Here is a 13,943-nt window from a genome sequence, read left to right on the forward strand (position 1 = left end):
GTTTAGTCGCTCCTCCCCAATTCAGGCTGGATTAAGTGGGTGACTTAGTCTGCCCTGAACACGTAGTTCCTCCATATCATAGTCTGGCTAACTGCATTCTATTGGGGTTTACGGTGATTGTGCCTGCCCTACGGCGATTGTGCTTGCCTTATGGCGATTGTGCCTGTGGCAACTGTACCTGCTATGTGGCAATTGTGCCTGCTTTGCAGCCTATCAGGTATTGCATTTTTGGCTTTTTCAGTGAATGTCTTTGTTTTTTCTTTTACCTCTGTGATTTTAATGTATTTTAGGCACAAGTTTGGTGGCCAACTTTAGCACAGTACTCGGTTCCTCTGTCTTCTCTTGCAGTCAGAGATGCTTTCACCCCAGTTCCTGCTACTGTCTTCTGTTAAAACTTCCCTCTGACTCCTCTTCAGTGCTGTAACAGTTCCTCTGCATCAGCGTCAGGCAGTGCCTAGGCCTGCCTTCCCTTGACTGGGTGCCAGGGAACTCCATTTCCTGGCAACCTGAAGCACTGTAAATGTTCAGTGGCAACCCCATTCATAGTGACCGGCTAAACATAACACAACAAAAGGGAAACGGGTATGTATATGTGTGTGTGTGTATATATATATATAACGTCAAATACAATAATATTGGGAAAGTTAACCTACCAATGTGTTTGTGGAGTCTGGATAAACACCTGAAAACCCATATAATAATACCACCTGCTATTATTATCATTACTGATTATAAAATCAGGAGACATTCAGATATCCAGCACTAATAACTGTTATGGCATCTGCAAAGGCCAATTACATTGTGCCGCAGAACATGCATCCAAGCATAAGCTTTATTCTCATATTTGCTTCCATAAAATAATAGGATTTTGTCATCATTGCAACTAATTGTGCTTGAAGAAAGCTTCACACAAACACATCATAGGTAAAATGACTTTTGGCTGCTGTAAAATAAAAGAGCTGTCTTCCAGGCCAAATGATTGTATGTCAAATTAATAAGGTATTAATTAAATTTTGCTTCATGTTCTAAATCATTTCTTTTCAGGTTAAATCATCTCTTGTATCCTCAAAAGGATCATAAATCTCTGCTGATATCACATACAGGTTTATTGTAACTGCTTGCTTTACAGAGAAATCTTGATAAATGGTTGTGATTTTTTTTGTCAGTCATGACACTATAAATGCATTGTGGTCTCTTTGTATTGGCTGCCAACTTCAGAAAACTGCTGATGACTCTTCTAAAGATTGCTTGAGAAAGACAGTGGAATTTCTTTAGATAAATTGACAGATTTAAAACCATAAATTGTATTATTGTGTATATATATATATATATATATATATATATATTACATAATACTAACAAATTAAACAAATGCTTAAAATAACCTTACAGGGAATGTGTCATGAGAAAATAAACTATTGTTTAAATCTACTTTTTATGATAAGCTTATTTACTAAGAATTCTTGGTGGTTTTTTTTAATTTTACGAGTCATTATATATATTTTTAAAACCCCTGAAAACTTGCAGTTTTCACAGTGACCAAGTCTCATAATAGGCTGCCATTTCCTGTCCTCTGTCGATAATTTTTCAGAAGTTATCTCATTATCATCACAGGCAGGATTACAATGAAAGGTAACACCCATATATAAATAACACATCATCATTCACAATAGGTTATGGTCCCATCTTATCTCCTCTCTCCCTGTACAATAACCTGTGCAGTGCATGCTCACAACACTCTTTCAGTGAAGTGAATGAGTCATCTCCTGACTTCAAGTTCCTATGGTCTATGTTCTTGCTGTAAAGCATATCTCTGAATTCCATTAACAGTAGCTAAGGCAAGATGGCTGCCCCCATAAATGTGCAGAAAATAATATTTTAGTGTGATCCACGGATCTAATATTTATGTGAACTGATCTTGTGTTTTGCCAGGAGAGAAGCACTGTCAGAAGTGTGTCACATTGCCTCAGGTTTCACATGTATGTTTTTTTGCTGGATTAAAGGGGTTATCTGGGGTTAGTGTTGCTCATCTTGATTGTCTGTGCAAGAGAATCACTCCAAATTTAGCAAAAGCGAATCAGGTTAGTCTGAACCAATTTTTGGTGAAAATCGCAGGGAAATCAATTTTCCCATAATGCCTGCTGCAAAAGTCAATGTACTACCAGTCACTAGCCAGGACATCTTGCTGATGTCACCAAATGTGTCCTCCATATTGCATATGGGCAGCAGTTTCATTGGACGCTTGCATCACATGACCTAGCCATACATAACATAGACACAATGTAATCAGTGGAAGAGAGAAGCTGCACATCACATTTATATGCCTATATAACATGTAGCCTGTTGTTAGGGGCAGATGTTCTACAGAGAATATATTGCTACTGGTGTGAAAGCTTGTATACCACTGTTATATTGGAGGGACCAGAGAAATAAGCTGCATCATGTTTATATGCCCATATAACACACGGTCTGTTATTAATAGGGACATATACTATACAGGGGATATATTGCTACTCTGTGTGGAAGCTTGTATACCAGAAGAGAACGAGGTTCTATTGGAGGAAGCAGAGAAAGAAGCAGCATCACATTTATATGCCTGTACCAAACATGGTCTGTATATTGGGAGTGGATATAATTCTGCTGTTGTCAATGTATATATAAAAGCAAAGCAGACTGACAAACTGCGCTTTGACAAGGGGAATATTGCAGTTCTCTGTTTGTGGCCTCAGACACAATTCAAAATTGCCAGTCCAGCTACTCCAAATTATTTGCAGACCTTACAGAGCAAGCAGTGGGGTTTGAGGAATCCAATTCTGCTGTGCCAAACAGTGCACAAATATACAAGCCTTACTGTGTAGCCTTCTGCTCTCACATACCGTACCACTCAGGGATTGCAGCTTATTTAGTTGGCGATGTTTTTTTTGTTAATATAGAACAAAAATAAAACCAAACAGGGAAACAGCAAATACACACAGTGCGTGTCAGCAGCCGCAGATCTTGTTCAAAGTCAGCAGTCTGGCCACTACAAATTATTTGCAGCGTTACGCAGCTAGCAGTGGTTTTCTGCAAACTGCAAAGTAAGGTAATAAGTCACATAAAACTACATTAAAAAGTGAACAAAAATAAATAAATAAAAAGGAAACGTGAGGAAAGCAAGTAGTAGGAGATATGTAATTAGTGGTGGTGTTGGATGTGATAGAGGATGGGCCAAGTTGGCACTTCAAGTGCTCGTACCAAAGCAACAGTTCTATGTTCTGCAAGCCATTCCTTAGAAATGGTTATATTGGAGCATTAGATTTGCAGCACACAGAACAGGTTGTAGAGTGGATAACATGGCATGCCTCAAGTACCACCATCTCCTCTTTCTCCCTGTTGCAGGCACACAGAAGTCAGTCTACACCAGTCAGCTATGAGCATACCCCCTCTACTTCACCCTTTGCCAAATCCTTCGCGCACTCTGAAGAAGTCAACATGGATCAGTCTGAGGAGCTGTTTGGTCATTCAATGTCATGAACGTCAACCAGGCAATCCAAACAGATGACTAAGACTAAGACATGCCTAACTATTATTTTCCTCTGAAGAGGAAGATGAGGCTGGGTCAGTGCACATGATCAGCACTCCACAAGCAATGTGTACTCAGTGGATGTGGAAACATAGGTACCAGCTCTCGGTGTTCACTGTGATATAGAGTCTACTCAGGAGGAGAATGGCAATGAAGAGAAAGAGGATGTGGAAGATGGTGAGATGCTTGACCCAACATGGACAGACTGGGAGAGTCATGATAGCAGCTTACAGGGGAAATAGGAAGAGTTGGATGTTGTGGGGCAGCACAATGGTAAGACAGAGAGTAGGGTGTCACAGAAAAAACACAAGCACTGTACCATCACCATTGGATACTAATTGTTGCAGCAGCACCAATATCAGGCCTACATGGTGGAATTCCACGTTGCATTTGTTGCAGAGGCTAAGCCATCATCAGGGAGTGATAAAGGAGTACCAGATGGTGTATGCCATTAGCAGGTGTATTTGGAGATTGGTCACTTGACGCCTGCGGAGTGGCTGCAGATCAAAGATGTGTGTGCCATTTTAGCCTGCAGGAAACAACAAAAATGGTCAGTTGTGATGATGCACTGATCAGTATGACCATCCCTGTTTTCTGACTGCTGAAACAGATGCTACAGGGCCTCAGGGACAATGACATATTGTTGTCACAGGAGGAGGAGGAAAGGATACCAATCTCCCGTCTGTCTAGCCAGTCCGCCACTACTCAATACTGCAATGAAGGCGGCTTTGGGCAAGAAAGGGAGGCATTTTCTCCAACACATTTCTCCAACCATGAGAGAAGTATGGAGGAGGAGGATAACATAGGTTTAGAGGGAGGGAGAGGGCTATGCACTGTTCCTTCCATTAATCACCAACCCCAGCTATTCAACATGGATGGTGGGAGCAGCTGGAGGACACTCTTAGGCCTGACCCCAAGGAATGTGGGCCATCACCCTTAGGCACTTTGAGGGATATGAGTGTTTTTATGCTGCAGTGCTTGCAGAAGGACCGTCGAATAGCCTACATTTAAACATGATATCATTACTTTGTGACCAACTTCCTTGGTCTCCTCTACAAGGCCAATATACAGCACTATGAGGACAGACTGTTAAGCAGCTTGAGCAGAGCATTTCCCCTTGGCCGTGGGGATGCATCTGCAATGGATTGCAGCTCTGTGGGTCATGGTGGATGAGCAGGAAACTTCCACACCAGCACCCTCATCAGTGGTAAAGGAAGTCTAACAGAGGTGTGGCATAGTTTTTTCAGCCCATTGCAGCCTGTAGCAAAAGTACAGGGAAGGACTCACTGTCACAGACAGCAATTATCCATTATGGTCCAAGAGTATTTCAGCTGATATTTATAAAAATGAACCACGCATCGATATCACCTGACTTCTGCACCCCCATGGCAGTTTCCACTGATTAGTTAGCATGCTGGCAATCTTTACTCACTTATGACTGAGCATAGATTTAGATCAAAGACTGCACTGTGCACTCAAGACGCTGCTGCTGGTGGTGATGGAACTGCTGCTGCTCTCCTTCTCCTGCTTACACCATTTTTTCTCCTCCTTCTCCCAAATGGAAATTTTCTATAGTACAAGAAATGGCTATAGCTCTTCAGCTTTTCCATTGAAAAGTCCTGTGCTTGGCTGATCTGTTCACCTAGTAGAATTTTTGTCTTTTGCAAACTTTATGACATTTCTTTTAAAACAAGCACCACCTGCTTTCTCCCTTGGAATAATTTTTGGTAACTCTACAGCTTTTTCTTTGAGGAGAAGATGGAGGAGGCCGACACTTGAATGTTTTGTTCATCTGGTAGAATGTGTCCTTGTAAAATTTATGACATTGCTTTTAAAATAAGCAGCATACCTTCTGTCTTGTGTAGCAAAGTTTTTGGAATCTCTACAGCTGTTCCTTGGAGCAGGGCCATGCTGGAGTGTTGTGTTCATCTGGCAGAATTTGCAGTTGTAAAATTTATGACATTACTTTTAAAACAAGCAACACACCCTGTGTGGGCCTTGTTTTGTTTTCAGTGACACCCATGTGTTTCACTTGACCTCCTACACCACTGTACACTATTTAGACCAATCTCTAGGAGGAACAGAGTGTTCTCCAAATGTGTGGCTGTATTCCCATTTTTACTACAATTAACTCTAATGGGAGTTGGGATTGACTGTCCCGATTTACAATGATTTTCATGAAATAGGCCTGATACAACCAAACCAATTATTCCACTAATCACTCATCACTATTCAAAGCTTTTTAGATTTTTTTTCTATTGATAACCGGTCCTCATAAGAGGTAATCAATAGATGATTGGCAGTGGTCTGCCACTTGAATCCCCACCACTCAGCTGATTACCGCCGCCGCTGTCACTATGGAAAGTGTAGGAAGCACGTCACGCTGACCATAGTGCAGTGAACCATGTTGGTATTGCAGGCATAGTTCCTATTTAATTTTATTAATAGAGAGTTACTTAAATAATGCTTTATGCTCTAAATTGAATTCACTGGGAGCTGCACTTGCAATACCAAACTGGGCTGCTGTGCTATGGTCAGCACAATGTACTTCCTGCACTTTCCATAGGGACAGCAGCGCTAATAATCAGCTGATCAGTAGGAACCCAATTGGTGGAGCCCTGCTGATCAATAGGGAAAAAAAGGACCGGACAACCCCTTTAAAGTTGGTCTGTCATCAGACTATATGGGCACAAGTCCACTGACTTATTATCCACAACAGCACAAAATATATAGTGTTATTTGGCTAATAGGAGTAATGAGACAATACTCTGGACATAGTTTCTGAGTCTAGTGTATTCATGAGGAGAGCCCTCCCCCCTGTGGCTCCCTACCTGCCCACCCTCTCAGCACTAATTGATAACTGGTTACTATGTTTCTGCATACACAATAGCCTGTCAATCGCTGTGAAGAGGGCAGCGAGAGGCAGGGGGAGTACTCCTTTGTGTCCAGAGTATTGCCTCATCGCTCCTATTAGCCAAACAAAAATATTGTTTGGGGAATTTTTTGTGGATAACAGGACATGGAGCTGTCCCCATACTATACTACCCTTAGCCTGGGTTCACACAGGGCGGATTTGCTGCGGTTCTGCCGCGGTTTGCCGTTGCACATCCGTACTTCGGCAAAACCGCTGTGTTTGCAGTGCAATGCAGTGCAAATGTGTTTGAGCAAAAAGCTGTTCTCACAGGACGGATTTTTTCCACACTGCCAGAGTGCGGAAATGCAGCTGCAGTGCGGTTTTTCAAAACGCAGCATGTCAATTCTTTAGATTTTTCCGCAGCGCTTTTTTGTCCATAGACCTCTATGGATGCAGCAAAATCCACACCAAACTACGCTGCAAAAGTAAAAAAGCGCTGCGGAAAAAAAAACGCTTGCGGATTTTCCGCGCGGAAAATACGCAAGCAAATACGCGAGGCAAAATTAACCTTTGAAGCGGTTTTGCCGCAGAAGCAGTTCTTCTGCAGAAAAACCGTAATGGAAAAAACGCAGCAAAACCGCAGCAAATCCGCCCTGTGTGAACCCAGCCTTAGGGCTTCTACCCACTAGCGTTTTTTTTAAACGCTGTGTTAACGCTGCGTTTTTATTAACGCGATTGTCAATGGGACTTTCTAATGTTAAAAATGCATTGCAAGTTTGTGTTTTGTGTTTTTTGTGCAATGCGTTTTTAGGAGCCCTAATATAATCAAATATCCACTTTACTACATAATGATCCTGCTGAACGCACTAGAAATAGCATCATAATTTACATAACAGGCCACATTGCCCTCTGCTATAGCAACATACCCCCTCTATTTTATTTGTTCAGTATTCTATTTTATTCCCTTTTCTTATTTACAAATATAATGTAATTTAAACACAATTGTGAAATGAATATTTTCACTACAACAATAAATATAACCATTTGTTTTGGCTTAAAAGGCTAAGAGCAGAAGCATGTGCCCTAAGAGAGTTCTGTCCAAACAGAAAGGGCCTGTTATTTGTCTGATGATTGGCAAAGAAGTGGGATTTGGTTGTTGGCAGAACATAACATGAAGTTGACAACAAAGCCTTCTTTTCATGCTATCCAAATGAACATATTTCTAATCTGAATTTCAAATACTTGACAAGAGGGAAAATCTGCAAAAAGAGCCTTGAGCAGGAAATTACTTCATGGTTTTAGCATAATTAATTGTATAGACAGGCATTGCAGCTCTTACAGTATGTAATAAGCAAAGCAAAGAAATCCACCAGCTGACACTCTACTACTGACACAGCAGTAGAGGCAAAGGTGGACGGACACCAGCAGGTTTTATGTCCCTTGAGACTAGTCACTATTTTGTAAATCAGTAAGTTTGTAAATGATATCTTCCAGAACTTGACACTCCATATAAACCTGATGTTTCTGAATTAGATTCTCTTATAATATTCAAGTTGTTTGGCAATTACCAAAAGTAAAGTAGCGGTAGAGGAATACAATGATGTCATAGTGTAAGGATAATGCACAGAGCATTCTATCATTGTATCGGGATACTGCACAAAGTGATATCACAAAACAGGCATAGTGCTGTCAGAATGCAGTAGTGATGCACACAGTGATGTCACATTACAGTAGCTATGGTGAATAATAATGAAGACTATGTTCACACCTATTTTGTACTGTGTCACGTAGACAGGAGGAGAGGGGACGATACGTATCGATCCTGCCTTTGTCCCCGATTACTCACGGATCGAATATTCCGAGCGCACTTGCCGCTACCAACCGACATGGCAGAGTCTCAATCGATCACTCTAGCAGTATTGCAAGCTTGGAGTTGTAAGAATACAGGCTAATTTGTACCCAGCTTTCCCAGGGCTTCTGCATGCATGCAAAGCAAAAGCTCAAATCATTCACCTGTCTGTTCTATCGCATTCCAGAGCTCTATAATACTCACACAAATATATGCTGCCACCACGAGTTTGTTACAATATCACCAGTAAACTGGAACCCAGACTTATGAATTATAAACACAATCTTTAGAGTTATGATTCCGTTTAAAATGGACAAGGCTTAACTGATAAATTGTAGATTTATTTTAGAAAAGGTCTAGCAGTGCAATATAGATATGTACAAAAGATATACAAAAAAGGTTGTTACACGGGAGCACGGGGAAATACAGTAATAATACACACCCAGACAGTATTTTAAAATAAATGGAAGACATTAAAAGAAAGTTACCAGATTTTGGGATACAAGGCCCAAAGGGTCTGTTCAGTGGAGTTCCTAGAAACAACTGGACAGTCCATATATCGCAGCATATCCCCATGGATCTGGCAATTGGGGTTTGTGCTGCTCTAAATTATAAGGGGTCCTTCAGAACATTGAATTCATTCAGCTTTCTCAGGGTTCTGAAAAATTACCAATGCTAGCTAACTACCTAAAATAGTTACTATACAGCCAGCATACTGAATGGGCTAACATAAAAATGGATGCTGAGACATACACAAAAAGTCTGACAGCCTAAAGTCTGTACATCACAATATCTATCTATCTATCTATCTATCTATCTATCTATCTATCTATCTATCTATCTATCTATCTATCTATCTATCTATCATCACACCTCCCCTTTTTAGATAAGCAATGGTGGTTGATTTCTACAAAGCCCATCCCTGTCACCAAGTAAGGGATAATTCAGTGGGGAAGGATGTCAGCTCAACTTCCCTAGTGTCCTTAATGGCAGCTGACTGATACTGGACAGCTGGGGGGACATTTTATCGATCTCTTTATATCTCATATGGTACATTTGGTCCCACCAAATATTGATTTGTTCAGTCACTAATTAACTATTAGTTTTGAAAGCATTCTTACTTTGCAGCATTTTCCACACCTGCCTAACACGTCTGTAGAAGTGTACTGTATATTCTATTTTAATGGACCGCTGCTCTTACAGCTTAATATTTTAAAATCTTAAAGATTGAATGGCTAGGTTGAACAGCCCTGGTTTTTCTGTTAGGGCCATTTTACACATGGAGTGATGGGCCTTTCATTAGGGCAAAATATATCCACCTGGACCTACCGCACAATACAGAGCTGTGGTATTCCGCACCAAAACCTGCAAGTATAACTGCAGATTTTGATGCAAAATTGCAAACAGATTTAGCCATTTTCAATTTTGCATCAAAATCCTAAGGTAGTCAGTGGATTTGGGTGCAGAATTTATTACAGTTTGTGGGCTAATTCCATCTGTGTGAAAGACCCCTTAAGGCTGGCTTCACATGGGCATAAGCGCATTTACGCATGCATTTGTGCTGCATACTTGTGTTTTTGCATGCACTTGTGCATGTTTTACTACATTTTTTGTGCATACATTTCATGCATATTTGCATGTACAAGAACACACAAGCATGCTTCCATTGATTTCGATGGCCAATTAAGTCAAATATTAATATGAGCTATGTTCATGCACAATATGCATGTAAATAGATCATGCTGCATATTTTTTTGTGTAAACAAAATGCGTGTGCAAAATACTGAATCTGCAGCATTACCACACCATTTCTGCGGCAAACCTGCTCCTTAGGGCTTTTACACACTAGCGATTTTTGTGCTATGCGATTTTAACATTAGAAAGTCCCATTGAAAAAAACGCAGCGATATCGCAGTGTTACAAGAAACGCTAGTGGGTAAAAGCCATTACTCTGTGTGTAAGCCATGCTGATTTTGAGGTGAATTTGTGACATATTTTTAGATCTTGCATGAATCTAATATAATTCTCATTCACTTGAAGGGAGAGAGCTACGAACATGAGTCAACACGTCTCCATTCTATGCCTGCAGTGGTTGTTAGAAGACTGGTGCAATTTGTCATTTTTTAAAATTCCCAAATTTGATTCTTTTACACACTTTTGGCAAAATATACTTTTGTATTATCATAAAGACTTGTCTGCCAAACTTGCTATGAAAGGGGAGTAAAGTCAACCTGGGTAAAATATGTTTGCACTGATGAGGGCTAACAAACTTGTATTTGTGCCAGTCAGTGCCATGCATTAGTGTGCATAGTCAGCCACAAGGACAGAAAAAATGTCTTAGATTGCTTTCACATTTGCGCTGGAATCTATGTTCCGAGGTTCCGTTGCAGATCCGGCACAAACTACTGGAAGAGAAAGTCCTGCATGCCGGATAGTTGAGCAGAAACCAAACAGACCCCATTGTAGTCAATGGGGTCCATTCAGTGCTGTTCAATTCTGTCATAAGACGGATTCATTCAGCCAGGGGATTTCCTTTTCCCATAACAGAGCAGGAAAACGGATCGCCAACGTAGATGTGAAGACCGCCTTACATGGCTGCACCCACTACCCTCTTTTGTTACATTTGAAAGAAACAATACAATGCAAATGTCTTCTAATTGAAGAAGTCAGCCCTACCCCTTACATTTCTCTGCAAATGGATTGCAATTCTGACGAGAATTGTGCAAACATATATTTATCATTTAAAGAAGTTCAGCACTTAAGCTATTTGTACCATTTGGAAACAAGAAATAAATTGATTTTCTTTTCTCAAGCTCATTTTTCCTCACAGCTTTATGTGATAAACAACAAAATGCAGATGAATTGATAGCTTTCCTGGTTGGCATAGTGATGAAATAATTATGGCAGATTGCTTTGTACAAAGGAGGGCATTTTAAATGAAATCATTAGCGGATGTCAAGGATCTAATTAATGTTTACAGTTAGGAATGTAGAAGAAATCTGTCCTGTCTTCCCTTCAGCTAATAAAATATGAATAGTTCTCTTTCAGTCCTTGGAGATGCATACAGAGTGTATGTGTATAGACACCTCGAATATATGCATGATGAATTAAACTGAGCAACACTGACATTTAAATGTATTAGAAGTCTACAGCCCTGGAATAGTAATTACCTCCAGAAGCATTATATAAATATTTAAAGACACTGTACCTCTGCAGTAGCCACATATGCAATGGTCTGAACTGATCAAAAAATCAATTCAGAACTGTACCTGCAGCAAAATACATGGCCAGGGAAACACGATCTTGAATGCATTAATATGAAGCAGAATAGAGTTTTGAATTTTAAACACAACATCCTGTAGGCATCACAAGAATCATTTCCATTTAGCATTTACCATAACATAAAGGGTGGAATATATCACACATTTCCTCCCATTTAATACATGACCCTGAAATGAAAGCTTTCTTGGCAAGGAAACTCAAATATAGCTTAAAAAAATATAAGGTTCATTTATTAGATCATTAGGAACATAAGGTGTTATTTATCAAGGAAGAACTTTATTAAGGGGATTCTGTCTTCATCAGTATGTATTCTACACTGCCCCATAGCGCTCCCTGACATATTGCGCAAAAATCTACACATATGTTTCTAAGAGTAAGCATATATTGTATTTTTTTCTTTTACCTCACTTTTAATGTCTCCCGCAGTTTATACAGATCAAACTCCGAGTCACGCAGTCCGGCCTTTCATTATGCCCCTAGAGCACTTCGGCACATCCTATTGCTGAATGAAACAAGGGAAGTGAATGCGTCAAAACGCTGTAGGGGTGTAATGAAAGGCTGGACAGCATGAGCCGGGGCTCCGTTGGCTCGCCTCTGTGACTCAAGGCAGGCTGATTTGCATATTCTACAGAAGCTATTAAAAGTGAGTTTTTTTAAATAAAAATACAATATATGAATGCTCTTATAAGCATATGTGCAGATTGTGTACAATATGGAAGGGAGGGCTATGGGGCAATGTAAAATGCATACTGCTTGTGATAGAATCCCTTTAATGTACTTTTAGCTAGATTTATTCCTAGCCAAACCAATGTAATGCTTGTAATATCAGTTAACATTATACGTACTGATATAATCCACATAAGAAGTAGGTAACTTTGCAAATACATTATATCACTTATTAGGATTGAATTTATAATCTTGTTGCACAGTGCTCAGATTTCTCAATCAGAATATTACAGAACGAGCGGGGGATGTGAATAGATTTGAGCTCAGTATTCTACACCTTTTTGAATACAGTTCTAGCTGAAAAACAGGTTCTAACTCAGGATTAAAGAAAGATACTTTTAAAAGAGTTGTCCACCTCTTAAAAGGATTCTGCGAACAGGTTCATGAAGTTTGACTCAGAGCTGACATCGAGTCATGAAGGTGGACCGCCCTGGCCTCTCACTGCTCACAGCATGTAGAGTGATAGCTCTCTTCCTATGCAGCTGTCAGTCAGCATGATGTGGATGGAGAGAAGTTGGCCCACCTCTGTGACTTGGAGCTCTGCTGCAAGTCAAACTTCATGAATCTGGTTAAAGAATCTGTCTCACTATTGACAGGTCATCAATAGTTGATCAGCGGACGTCAACGGTTCAGGACTCCCGCCAATCAGCTGTTCAACAGACCACTGCTGGTGTGTGCCAAGATGGAAGCAGACAGCTCCATACACATTGTGGTAGGCCAGGTTGTTAATGCAGGCAATGTTTCCATTAAATTGAAAGTCTGAGGTGCCTGCATCACAAACCTGGGTTGCTGCAATGTGTATGGACCTCTCTGCTTTCTGCTTCATATACGCTGTCAGCGATTTGGAAAACAGTTGATCCAAAGAGGTCTTGAATTGCAGACCCCAGCAGATCAAATATTGACAACCTATTCTTAGGATATTTAAGAGATGGACAGCCCCTTCAGGGCTCAGTCACACTGGCGCATCGGCGCCCGTGTTACTGCAGGTAGCAGGCGGCCGTACCTGAAGACGGACGTCTCTCTGCAGCGCTGGCTTCATTGCCGGTCATGTGTTCTTTCATCAGTGCTGCAGATAGACGTCCGTTTTCAGGTAAGGCCGTCTTCCAACTGTCAGTCACACGGGCGCATTGGCGCCGGTGTACGAGTGCCGATGCGCCCGTGTGACTGAGCCCTTAAGGTTCTTTTCACACTAACAGATCTGTTACTATTATCACAGCTCAAGTAATAACTTCAAGTATGAAACTAACATAAAGTAATCTGTTTGCACAGAAACAGCAGCTCCTATATTTGTGAGGCTATATACCTACTACTTCAACCCAACCTAATCACTTTAATGGGTCTACCAAAGGTACCAGGCTCTATGATGATCAATGGGATACAAACATTGATGACCTATCCCAATGGTAGGTCATCAGTGTTAAAGCTACGGAAAATCCTTTGAAGCTGCACAATGTATTTGTCTGAATGGTGCTACAATGCTCTTTGCCTTGTAATATAATAACTGACAATACATAGATAGCAGACAAAAATGCATTGTCTGATGTGAAACTGCTGATAATATAAAACAATGCGAGTTATCGGTAACTTGTAACCATTTTCATGCTCTATTTACAGAACGTGTTACATGAAAAGAAACAAAAAACTATTTTTGAGACTTTATTTCCATAACA

This window comes from Eleutherodactylus coqui, chromosome 5 (assembly GCF_035609145.1).
Source record: "Eleutherodactylus coqui strain aEleCoq1 chromosome 5, aEleCoq1.hap1, whole genome shotgun sequence".
In the NCBI taxonomy this organism is placed as follows: Eukaryota; Metazoa; Chordata; class Amphibia; order Anura; family Eleutherodactylidae; genus Eleutherodactylus; species Eleutherodactylus coqui.